Below are 13,557 nucleotides of genomic sequence, written 5' to 3'. Positions count from 1 at the left end.
TGATGGACACTCCTTGTCTATATCTAGATTCTTAGGAGATAACTCTGAGGACTCTTATCATTTAAGCAGATAAGACTTTGCAGTTGGGAGCATGGGAATGATTTGTTCCTTGAGGCCCAAGGAAGCGCAGGTGATAAGAACTTACAATCAGTCCTACTATAAACAAAAAGAGTTTAGGTGGCACTTTTCAAGCCCTTAAGGACATGATTTACCTGAAATGCAAATACTGAAGGAATGCAAATAAATGGCACTGGAAGAAACAAGAAGATATAATGAATAATCCAATAAAGAGAATATAAAAGTAACATTAGGTACATAAAGTGTTTCAAAAATAGCAATGGCTCAGGCACCAGGGTGGCTCAGTTGGTTAAGCATCAGACTCTTGATTTCAGCTCAGGGCATGATCTCACAGTTTGGTTGCTGGGATCGAGCTCCACATAGGGCTCTGCACTGACACATGAGCCTTCTTGGGATCCTCTCTCTCTGTCCCTTCCCTGCTCACGCTCTCTTTTTTCTCAAATAAATTTTTTTAAAAATTGGCTAAACCTGATGATCATCCAAATCACCCCAACTTACCCTATAAGAATCTTTGGGATGCAGGGGCATCTGGGTAGCTCAGTAGGTTAAGCTTCTGACTCTTGATCTCAGCTCAGTTCTTGATCTCTGGGTCATGAGTTTAAGCCCTGTGTTGGGCTCCACACTGATCAGTTTCAGGTGTACAATATAGTGATTCAACACTTCCATACATCATCCAATGCTCATCACAAGTGTACTCTTTAATTCCATCACCTATTTAACCTCTCCCTCCACCCCCTCTGGTAACCATCAGTTTGTTTTCAATAGTTAAGTGCTTCTTGATTTGTCTCTGTCTCTTTTTCTCCCCCTTTGCTCATTTGTTTTGTTTCTTAAATTCCATATATGAATGAAATCATATTGTATTTGTCTTTCTCTAATTTACCTTACTCTCTTTAAAGTTGTATGATATTCTATAGATATACCATTAAATCATATCTCTATTGATGGATATTCATTTTCAGTTTTTTTTTCTGAAATACCAATAGCAGATACCCTAGTAATACATCCTCAAACACATGTGCTAGTATTTCTGTAAGATAAAGACTGAGAAGTGGAATCACTCTATCATACTCATATGGAAGGTGTCTAATAGGAATTTCCAGAGTGAAAGAAGCATGTGAGTGATTAATCAGGATCCTTATTTAGGTAGGCAACATTTAATTATGGAAAGAAAGCACACTAGACTTGAAGATAGAACACCTAAAATCCCGATGGTGGCTCTACGGTTTATCTTGAGAAATTTTTTTTTTTTTATTCAAAAATATTTACTGGATTCTGCATACTCTGTGCCAGGCACAATGTTAGAGACTAGGAATACAAAGATGAACGGTGCCTGGATGGCTCAGTTGGCTGAGCATCTGACCTTGGCTCAGGTCATGATCTTACAGTTCACGAGTTTGAGCCCAGCATCGACTCTGTGCTGACAGCTCAGAACCTGAAGCCTGCTTCAGATTCTGTGTCTCCCTCTCTCTCTGCCCCTCCCCTGCTCATGTTCTGTCTGTATAAAAAATAAATAAACATTTTTAAAAATTTCACAAAGATGAATAAGGCATAGACATTCACAGGGGCAGGAGGGTGGCTCAGTCAGTTGGGTGCCTGACTCTTGGTTTGGCTTGGGTCACAATTTCATGATTTTTGAGTTTGAGCCCTATGTCGTGCTCTGCGCTTGACAGTGTAGGATCTGATTGGGATTCTCTCTCTCTCTCTCTTTGCCCCTGCTCATGGTCTCTCTCTCTCAAAATAAACAAGTAAACTTAATTTTTTTTTTACTTTACAGTGATTGGCGTGGTGGGGAGATGGACACGCCAACAGATGCCACTTGCTCACTGTGTGGCCTTGAGAAATTGCTTAACCTCCTGAACATCTGTTGTCTTTTTCTGTAAAATGGGTAATAGTCCATATACTGTAGGATTGTCATTCAATGAAATAATGTAGGAGACTGCACATCGCAGTGCCTGGCACATAGTATGCACTCAATAAATGGAAGCTATTGTTACTGTTTTAGTAACAGGCTAACTATAATAAGTAATTTTTTATAGTTGCTATGAGAGAAGTTCTAACCTCTTTGAACGCATTTCTGCAGTGCTATATGAACTGTTGAGGCAAAAATATACCCTATACAAAGTGACACTTGGTAAATATTAGTTTCTTTTCCTGCATCTTTATGTTGAGACAGACAGTAAATAAGCAGATGGAACTGCAAACATCATATGTTTGAACATAGCAGTGATGTTTCCAACACGTGTGTCATAGAACCACTTCTGGCTACTTCTTTAGCCATTTAAGTTTCACCTCTGGTCACATCTGAGCGTCTGGAATGAGGCAGCACACTTCCCTGCGCACAGACAGAATATTCACATAGCTCAGGGCTGGCGGCCACCTCCTGCAGATTTCCTTTCTCCCAGTTTGCTAAGCAAACAGCTTATACCCCATACCGAATGGGATCACTTTTTTTACTTGACACTGACTTTTGTGAAATAGACTTTTTTTTTTTCTCACATTGATATAAAATAAGAACTAAAGGGAGTGTCTTGATACCAAAGATTCTGAGCTTTAGTTACTAAATTAAATTTAAAGATGAGTCTAGAGGCAAATTTAACCTGAATTAAATGATAGAAAGACTCATTTATACACATTTTGGGTAAATTCTCTGTTTTAGGGATTAACTAGTGTCTAATTACTAGATACATTGTTTTTTGTTTGTTTATTTGTTGTTTTTTTCCTGCCTCTCTACTTCCCTGGAAGGTTTTAAAAGCACTAACATTCATTCCCCCTGTCTGGATGTGTGCTCAGCCACGTGGATCATCTCACATTCCCCTGGGTTTTTATAACCTGATTCTCCTGGAAGAGAGTGCAGTGCAATGGTCTAGAGCCCAAAGTTTAGAGTCAAGCAGACTTGCATTTGAATTCGAGCTCTTTTATCTACTTGCTCTGGGACCTTTCCTGGCACATAGCAGGCACTCAGTATCTAGCTGTTGAATCATACTCAGTTGAGCTAAACATCTGTTGAGCTAAACACAAGAGCTGTGTCACTAGGTAGCCGTCATTCCAAAATTGACAGCCAACCCTGACACAGACATGCTTGGATGGTTTGTTAGCCATGATTTCAACTTCCTGCATTGCAGACATCTCAGTTAATATTCCATTCCACTCACCTGCCCATTAGAAGGAAAGGACAAACTAATAGAAATATCTAACTTTAGCAGCTAAGAGGATGAACTTTGGTCTAGGTAGATCCAGGCTTGCATCCTGGCTCTAGCACTTCCTAGTTGGTCTGTTACTTAATCTCTGAGAACGTCAGTTTTCTCATCTGTGAAAAGGGGATAATCATAGCACCTATCTCATCAAGTTATGGTGAGGATAGTGCTTTCCATATAGTACCTTCTCTTTTTCTAAAATAGTCTCTCCTCGCGTTTTATTCCTGCTTTTTCAGCTTGACTGTCACTTCTTCCAGAAAGCCTTCTCTGCCACCCATGGTAGGGTGGGTTCACTGTTATACTCTCCCTAAAGTTCCTGCCAATTACTCTCTATAATTACTTCAACTACTCACTTCCTTTCTGGATTGTGAACTCCCATAGGATAGGGATGGTATCTGTGTGCCCTGTGCCTAACTGTCACTTGGTACATAACGTTTTGGGTAGACTGTGTGTTTTTTTTTTTTTAATTTTTAATGTTTATTTTTGAGAGACAGAGAAAGAGAGAGAGAAAGAGAGGACAGAGTGTGAGCAGAGGAGGGATAGAGAGGAAAGGAGACACAGAATCCAAAGCAGTCTCCACCTGTCAGCACAAAGCCCGATGCAGGGCTCGAACTCACAAACTCAGGACCTGAGCTGAAGTTGGACACAACCAACTGAGCTCCCCAAACACCCCGGGTTTTTTTTAATGTTTATTATTTTTGGGAGAAGAGAGACAGTATGAGCAGGGGAGGGGCAGAAAGAGAGGAGGGGGGACAGAGGATCCGAAGCAGGCTCCATGCTGACAGCAGCAAGCCCCAATGCAGGGCTCAAACTCATGAGCCATGAGATCATGACCTGAGCTGAAGCTGAATGCTCAACTGACTGAGCCACCCAGGTGCCCCGGGTGGACTATATTTGTTAACTGAGTGAACTAATGAGATAATAATGCACTTATACAGGGGCGCCTGGGTGGCTCAGTTGGTTAAGCATCCGACTTCAGCTCAGGGCATGATCTCACGGTTTGTGGGTTCGAGACCCACATTGGGCTCTGTGCTGATGGCTCAGAGCCTGCTTCGGATTCCATGTCTCCCTCTCTCTCTGCCCCTCCCCACTCATTCTCTGTCTCTCAAAACTGAATAAATGCTATAAAAAATTTAAAATAAAAAAAATAATGCACATATATATATAGCCTAACATTTAGCAAGCTCTCAATAAATAGGATATATTATTATTAGCAACACAGTATTGGTCCTGTGTTTTTTCACCTTGAGAAAACTAGTGTAGTAAGAGGAGCAACAAATTAGAGCTAGGTATTATGAATCTAGCTCTGTGTCTTCTTTATTATATGATATGCCCTTGGGCAAATCTTTATTCTTCCCATTTCTCCACTGTTAAAATGAACATAAGATATTCACCCTCGTGTCCAACTCATCTTGGTTCCTGTAAAGTCTGACCTTTGCCAGACAGGTCAGATTGTCCTGTCCCAGAGTTTCTAGATATAGATCCTATACTGAACTAGCATGCCTCTGTTTCCTCAGCTGCTAATTGTTGACCCCTGGCCTTTCTCCATTCTGACTGCCTAGCCCCTTAGTTCATTACACCAATTGGCTACCTCCCAGCTTCCAGCCTTGAACTACAGTGGTCCTCACAATGCAGTACAAAATCCTTACGGTACCAACTAGAGCCTTATATTCTTCCCATCTTCCTCTTCCTCACTGAGCTCCAGCCACTGGGCTTTCCTGAAGTTTTCTGGAGGCAATAGCTTGCCTGATTCAAAACCTTTGGACATGGCAGTCCCTCTGCTTGGAGCATTGCTCCTCTGTCTTTATCACACTAACCTCTACTTACTTAACTTTACTATCTCAATTTTAACATCACCACTTCAGGGAGCATTACTTGGCTCCCTTGGAAGAAATTAGATTTCCCTGTTATATGCCCCCTTTCTTGTAGGTCTGGTACAATACATTGTTAAACCTTCACATTTTAAGAGAAGTTGAAAATCTGATCTTACAGGTGGAATTTCAGTTTTTAATGCTAGATAGTCATTTAAAAATTGTAAAATACTGAGGGCTAAGCCAAAATATCCGTAGGTTAGTGACCACCTGTGGCCTGCCTGTTTGCAACCTGAGCTGTTTAACCTTTGCCTATACCTAGTAACTATTCCTGTGTTAATCATCACTCCATTGTCACTCCATTTAACAGTCCACTATGCCAGGCACTGTGATTGGTGCTTTACATAGATGATTACATGTAATATCCAAAACCACCTGTGAGGTGAAGTAAGGTTCAAAGAGGTTAAAACACCTGCCAAAGGTCACAAGCCCTAAGTGGTAGGGCCAGGTACTAAAGGTCTTTCCACTGCACTCTTGTGTGCCAAGGTACAATTTGTCAGTTATTGAATGGGAGAAGCTTCTGAAGCTCTGCCTAACAACTGTTAATATTTGTTGTGTGCTCACTATGTGCCAGCCATTGTGCTAAGCAGTTGACATGGTCTGATTCAGTCTTCACAACATCCATACAGATGAGCTATTGTTATCATCACCATTTTAGAGGTGAGAAAACTGAGGTACAGAAGAGGTATTTGATTTACCCAGGGTGAAGCCAGACAATCTGATACCATAGTCCCCACTCTTAGGAATTACTATCACCAGTGTGGGGTGGCGGCAGAGTACTGGGCTGCCGGGGAGAGGGAAACATTTAAACGTTTATGTACATCTCCAATTCAGAGCCCTACAAAGGACTCAATTGAGAGAAGAATCCCCCTAGGTTATTTCCACGGACCAGCTATTGAGAGATTTGGCCTGCAGGTGGCAGCAACATTAACAGTCTCTAAACTCTCCAAGTGTTCAACGCTAAAGCAAGGAAGCTTTTAGACAGAGTCGCTCATTTGCATATTGCTCTCTGATTGGTCCGATTCATTTCTGCCCAGTTAATTGGACTTGGTTCTCCGGCCAGTGAGAACGGCCAGGTTTGTAGAGCCGTTCGCATCTGTGAAAGAGCTCTCTGAATTTGAAACCTTGGTGAAGTCATCGGGTCCAACAACCATTGCAGTGACTAAACTGTGAGATGCGGAACCTTGTTTCAGTGATTCGCCCAACACTTTTTGAGAGCTTAGCTTTAAAAAAAAAAAAAAAAAAACAAATTCCTGAGGTGCTTGAGTGGTTCAGCGGGTTAAGTGTCTATCTCTTGATTTCAGCTCAAGTCATGATCTCGCAGTTTCGAGTTTGAGCCCTGCATCAGGCTCTGTACTGACAGTATGGAGCCTGCTTGGGATTCTCTTTCCCTCTCTCTCTGCCGCTCCCCTGCTTGCACGCTCTCTCTCTCTCTCTCAAATAAATAAGCTTTAAAAAATTCCTTTTTGGTTGTTACTGTTTTTTGGTACAGTAGAGTCTATCTACATTTAAGGAAAAATTCAATAGCCCAAAAAGTTATACAGTGTGAAGTATGTTTCTCTATCACACACTATTAAATCACACTATTTTCCCACTACAGAGGAAAGCTTGTGTAGCCTCCAGTTAAAGACTGTGAATATAAAAGTATTTATACATGCTCTTTTAATAAATGATAACCTAAAACTATTAACTTTTCTGGAAGACAATTTAGGGGTAAATTTCTGTGATCTCGTGCTAGGCAAAGATTTCTTAGGTGTGATATGATTCATAAGAGGAAAAAATGGATGAATTAGACAAAATTTTAAAATTCTGCTCTGTGAAAGATACCATTAAGAGAATGAAAAGACAAACCACAACCTGGAAGAAAACATTGACAAATCACCTATCTAATAAAGGTCCTGTGCCTATAATATATAAAGAACTCTCATAATGCATTAATTAAAAAAAAAAAAACCCAGTAAAGGAATGGACACAAGACTAGTTATAGATACTTCACTAAAGAGTATATACAGATGGTAAATCATCACATGAAAACAGGCTGAGGGATGCCTGGGTGGCTCAGTCGGTTAAGTGTCCGACTTTGGCTCAGGTCATGATCTCACGGTTTGCGGGTTCGAGCCCCGCGTTGGGCTCTGTGCTGACAGCTAGCTAAGAGCCTGGAGTCTGTTTCCAATTCTGTGTCTCCCTCTCTCTCTGACCCTCCTCTGCTCATGCTGTCTCTCTCTCTTTCTCAGAAATAAATAAAACATTTTTTAAAATTAAAAAAAAGAAAACAGGCTGAACATCATTAGTCATTAGAGAAATGGAGGTTTCATTGAGATACCACTACACACATTGGAATGGCTAAAAACAATTTTTTTAAAAGGTGACAATACCAAATGCTGATAAGCACACAAAGCAACTGGAACTCAGTCTTGCTGGTGGAAATGCAAAAACGGTGCAGCCACTTTGGAAAAGAGTTTGAATGTTTTGTTTTGTTTTTTAGTAATGTTGATGTATACTTACAACTCAGCAAGCCCAGTCCTAGCTATTTACCCCAAAGAAATAAAAACTTATCTTTACACAAAAATCTGTACATGAATTGACAAAAACTGGAAACAGTCCCAATGTCCTATAACTGGTGAATGCAGAAACAAACTATGTTATATCAATTCAATTGGACATTATTCAGCAATAGAAAGGAACAAATTAGTCATACATGTAACAATATGAATGAACCCCATATGCATTATCTCATTGAAAGTAACCAGTCTCAAAAAGCTGTATACTTTTTGATTCCACTTATATGACTTCTGGAAAAAGCCAAATTATAGAAACAGAAAACAGTGGATGCCATTAGCTGTGTAGGGGGAAGGGGTTGAGTATACAAGGTAGTATGAGATAATGTTTTGGGGTGATGGAACAGTTCTTACCTAGATTATTATAGTGATGGTTACACAGGTATATGCATTAGACTCATAGAATTAACGCCAAAGGGGCACCTGGGTGGCTCAGTCAGTTAAGCATCTGACTTCAGCTTGGGTCATGATCTCACCCTTCATGAGTTCAAGCCCTTTGCTGGGCTCTGCTCTGACAGCTTGGAACCTAGAGCCTGCTTCTGTGTCTCCCTTTCTCTCTCTCTGTACCTCCCTTGCTTGTGTTCTCTGTCTCTCAAAAGTAAATAAACATAAAAAGAAATTTTATAAAGAACTGAACACCAAAAGAATGAAATTTACTCTATGTAGAAAAACAAAAACAATAATTACTTGGGGCAACTGGGTAACTCAGTTGGTTGAGCGTCCAACTTCAGCTCAGGTCATTATCTCACGGTTCATAGGTTTGAGCCCCACATCAGGCTTCTTGTTGGCAGCGCAGAGCCCATTTCAGATCCTCTGTCTCCCTCTCTCTTCCCCTCTCCCACTAGCTCACATGTGTGCTCTCTCACAAAAATAAATAAACATTAAAAAAAAACTTTAAAAAAACAAGACAAGGGGCATCTGGGTGGCTTAATTGTTTAAGTGTCAGACTCTTGATTTTTGCTCAGGTGATGATCTTACGGTTAGTGTGTTCCAGCCCCATACTGGGCTCTGGGCTGACAGAGTGGAGCTTGCTTGGAATTCTCTGTCTCCCTCTCTCTCTCTGCCCCTCCCTGCTCATGCTCTTTCTCAAAAATAAATAAACATTAAAATAATAATAAATTAATTAAATAAATAACAAAACAAAAACAAAACCCAGGGGCACCTGACTGGCTCAGTCAGTGAAGTATGTGACTCTTGTTCTCAGGGTTGTAAGTTCAAGTCCCATGTTGGTTGTAGAAATTAGTTAAAACAAAACAATATTCCTCCCCTTGCCTCCCTACCAAAGTCATTGATTTCAGCATGGTATAACAGCAGTTGTGGAAATAAATAAAACATTTTTTCCTTACCAAAAAAAAAAAGTGGCGGAGGGCGGGTGGAATATTTTGCATACTGCTCAGCTCCATGCTTTAAAAAAATTTTTTTAGGGGCGCCTGGGTGGCTCAGTCGGTTGTGTCCGACTTTGGCTCAGGTCATGATCTCGCGGTAGGTGGGTTTGAGCCCCGTCTCGGGCTCTGTGCTGACAGCTAGCTCAGAGCCTGGAGCCCATTTCAAATTCTGTTTCTCCCTCTCTCTCTGACCCTCCCGTGTTCATACTGTCTCTCTCTCTCAGAAATAAATAAAAACATTAAAAAATTATTTAAAAATTAAAAAAAATTTAATGTTTATTTAATTTTGAGAGAGAGAGAGCAGGAATGGGGAAGGGGGAGAGAGAGAGAGAGAGAGAGAGAGAGAGAGAGAGAGAGAGAGAATCCAAAGCAGGCTCCAGGCTCCGAGGTGTCAGCACAAAGCCTGATGTAGGGCTTAAACCCATGAACTGCGAGATCATGACCTGAGCTGAAGACTGCTTAACCAACTGAACCACCCAGGCACCCCTGCTCCATGCTTTAGGAAAAAAAAATTTTTTTTTTTAATTTTTATTTATTTCTGAGAGAGAGAGAGAGAGACAGTGTGAGCATGGGAGGGTCAGAGAGAGAGGGAGACACAGAATCCAAAGCAGGCTCCAGGCTCTGAGCTAGCTGTCAGCACAGAGCCCGACATGGGGCTCAAACCCACAAATGGTGAGATCATGACCTGAGCTGAAGTCGGACGCTTAACTGACTGAGCCACCCAGGCGCCCTGCTTTGTGCTATTCTATATCATGAGTATATCACAGTTGATTTGCACATTCTGCAGTAGATGCATATTTAGCTTATCTCCAATTTTTTGTGTTAGATATCAACCAGGACAACAATGAACATCCTTGCATCTGTAGCCTGTGTTCATGTTCATTGTTGAAAAATTAGAAACAATACAAATAGAAAGACAAAAACTAATATTACTCATAACAGTAATTGTTTACTGAGTACTTAACATGTATCAGGTACAGTGCTGGCTACTTCATGTATGTTACTTTATTGAATTATCACAGCAACTTACATATTAGGCACTATCATATTTCCCATTGTCCAGTGAGGGAACTGAACCTTAACCGGTTTCAATAACTTGGGCAGTGGCACACAGATAGAAAGGGGCAGAACAGTTTTTTATTGCCAGCGCTTATGTTCTTAGCATTATACACCAATAGTGCCCGTGAGCCCCAAATCCAGAAATATTAATGGTTAGAAAGAGTATTTACTGCTAATTGGTCTCTCAGAAGACCAGAAGCCTGGCACAGGCCACTTCCCCTTTAAAAAACTATGTTGAGGGGCACCTGGGTTTAGCGTCTGACTTCAGCTCAGGTCATGATCTCATGTTTTGTGAGTTCAAGCCCCACATCGGGCTCTGTGCTGACAGCTCAGAGCCTGGAGCCTGCTTCAGATTCTGTGTCTCCCTCTCTCTCTGCCCCTCCCCCACTCATGCTCTGTCGAATATACATAAAAAAACTTTTTTAAATAAAAAAATTATGTTGAGTGTAAGATACACACAAAAGAGTATCTATATCCCAGTAATGATTTTTTACAAATTGAAGATACCCATGGACCGAGCTCCCAGGTCCAGATCAAAAAGCAGTATTATCAGCCTCCAGAAAACCCCCTCTCACCTTCTTCTAGATACTGTTCTTTCACCCTGAAGGGTGGCTGCTGGCCTGCCTTTCAACAGAATATTTTTGCCTAGTTTTTATTTTATATTTGTGAAACCATACAGCATATACTCCTTCGGTCTAGCGTCTTTCACTTAATATTATTTGTGAGAAGCATCCATGTGTTTGAGTGTCATGTATTACAGGGCACAAACGGCATATGGGGCAACATAACATTTTGCAAAGAGTGACAAGTGCCACCGAGTCTTTTGCCAAAGTTGTCACAGGCCATTACCTTGAAGAGAGGGTGTTAAAATGGATCTACTGTAGAAAACGGACAAACTTGAGCATTGCAAGGGGCGGTCTGGCACCCCTGTTGCCTTACCTCCCATCTGCACAGAGATACCCTAGCTTTTAGCTGAGGCTGCAGAAAACAGTTTAGTAAGGACTTCACTTCTTCCATCTTTCTGCATTCTGTCCGGGAGCTTTTCCTAAACCAAGATATAGGACTCTGGTGGGATCCTGTTCAGAATGCAAGAGGAGTTGATGCTCCCTGGGATAACCCTAATTCATAGGGGATGGGAGCCAATGGACAAATGCTTCTCAGAGCAGTCCTGGGTGGACAAATGTTGAGAGGTGTTCTAGACGATCCTCACATGATTGGTAGGATCTAGCCCCAAGTGCCCACAGCAGTGCTCATTTGGTAAGAATGCACCCTTGTGTTGGCTCCTTCTTCCCTGTTCTACTGTAGGCTCTCACATTAAGTCCCTGCAATCACCTTCCAAATAAGTTACCTGCAACTAGTACTTGTTTCTGGTTATGCTTCTTGGGGGGAATCCTAATGTAAGGCATATATAAAATACCTGGTACATGATAGATGCTCAAGGAAAAATAGGAGCTTTTATTATTACTGCTATTAATACTACTGTTACCACCATCATTACTTACCTGGGATTTCATAATTGGCATCCCTATCCATCACCTTCCCTGTGATGGATATTGAAACTCCACAATTACAGTTTCTATAGAGACATTTTTTTTTCCCACTGAAGGATTTTCTTTCTTTCTTTCAAGCAGTTTTTTAAAAATGTTTAGGGGCGCCTGGGTGGCTCAGTCGGTTGAGCGTCCGACTTTGGCTCAGGTCATGATCTCACAGTTCATGGGTTTGAGCCCCGTGTCGGGCTCTGTGCTGACAGCCAGCTCAGAGCCTGGAGCCTGTTTCATATTCTGTGTCTCCCTCTCTCTCTGACCCTCCCCTGTTCATGCTGTCTCTCTCTCTCATAAATAAATTAAAAAACATAAAAAATTAAAAAATAATAATAAAATAAAATGTTTATTTACTTATTTTGAGAGGGGGGCAGAGAGAGAGGGAGAGAGAGAGAGGGAGGGAGAATCTCAAGCAGGCTCCACACTCAGCGAGGAGCCCAACATGGAGCTCAGTCCTACAATTGCAAGATGATGACCTGAGCTGAAATCAAGAGCCCAATGCTCAATGACTGAGCCACCCACCCAGGTGCCCCAACATTTTTTTTTAAGTTTGTTTATTTTGAGAGAGAGAGAGCATGTGCACACATTGAGGAGAGGCAGAGAGAGAGGGAGAGAGAGAATTCCAAGCAGGCTCCATATTGTCAGTGCAGAGGCCCACACAGGGCTTGAACTCAATGAGATCGTGACCTGAGCTGAAATCAAGAGTCGGCCACTTAATCGACCGAGCCACCCAGCCACCCCCCAGCAGTTTTTCTCCTATATTATTTTTCAGGTTTAGTGATGTATAATGTTGAACAATAAACTTCACATATTTAAAGTGTTTTGATAAGTCTTGATATATTTAAAACTCATCATACAGCCTTGAAAACATAATCATGATGAAGATAATTAATATACCATCACCCCCTAAAGTTTCCTTATCCCCTTTATAATCTCTGCCTGCCATACCTCTGCCTTCTTAGTTCCCCAGGTGACCACTGATCTTTCTTTCACTAGAGTTTGCTTTTCCTAGGATTTTATACAAATGGAGTCATACAGAATGTACTCCTTTATGTCTGGCTTCTTTTACTCAGCATAATAATTTTAAGATTCATCATGTTATGCATATCAATAGTTCATTCTTTCTTATTGTTGAAGAGTATCCATTGTATAAGTATCCATTCACCTTTTGAAGGACATTTGAGTTGTTTCCAGTCTTTAGCTGTTACAAATAAACCTGCTATCAACATTCATGTTCAATCAAGTCTTTGTGTAGATGTGTGCTTTCAGATTGTCTCGGGTAAATACCTACAGTGTAATGGTTAGACCATATGGTAGGTGCATATTTAATTTTTTTAATTAAAAATTTTTTAATGTTTATTTTTGAGAGAGAGACAGAGGGCAGGGGGGGAGGGGCAGAGAGAGAGGGAGACACAGAATCCAAAGCAGGCTCCAGGCTCTGAGCTGTCAGCACAGAGCCCAACTTGGGGCTAAAACTCACGAACCACAAGATCATGACCTAAGCTGAAGTTGGATGCTTAACTGACTAAGCCACCCAGGTGCCCAGGTGAATATTTAATTTTTAAAGAAACTGCAACACTCCTTTCCGAAGTGGTTGTATCATTTTACAAGGCCACCAACAGTGAATGAGAATTCTTGTGGCTCTACATTCTTGTTAACACTTGATGACTTGAGGGGCGCCTGGGTGGCTTAGTCGGTTAAGCGTCCGACTTTCGCTTGGGTCATGATCTCACGGTTCGTGGGTTCGAGGCCCGCGTCGGGCCCTGTGCTGACTGCCAGTTCAGAGCCTGGAGCCTGTTTCTGTCTGTGACTCCCTCTCTCTCTGACCCTCCCCTGCTCACGCTGTCTCTCTCTCTCTCTCTCTCCTAAAA

Source organism: Hyaena hyaena, unplaced genomic scaffold (genome assembly GCF_003009895.1).
Source record: "Hyaena hyaena isolate Hyena2069 unplaced genomic scaffold, ASM300989v1 scaffold_3, whole genome shotgun sequence".
In the NCBI taxonomy this organism is placed as follows: domain Eukaryota; kingdom Metazoa; phylum Chordata; class Mammalia; order Carnivora; family Hyaenidae; genus Hyaena; species Hyaena hyaena.
The sequence above is the reverse complement of the archived record's forward strand: the minus strand, read 5'-3'. Positions refer to the sequence as shown.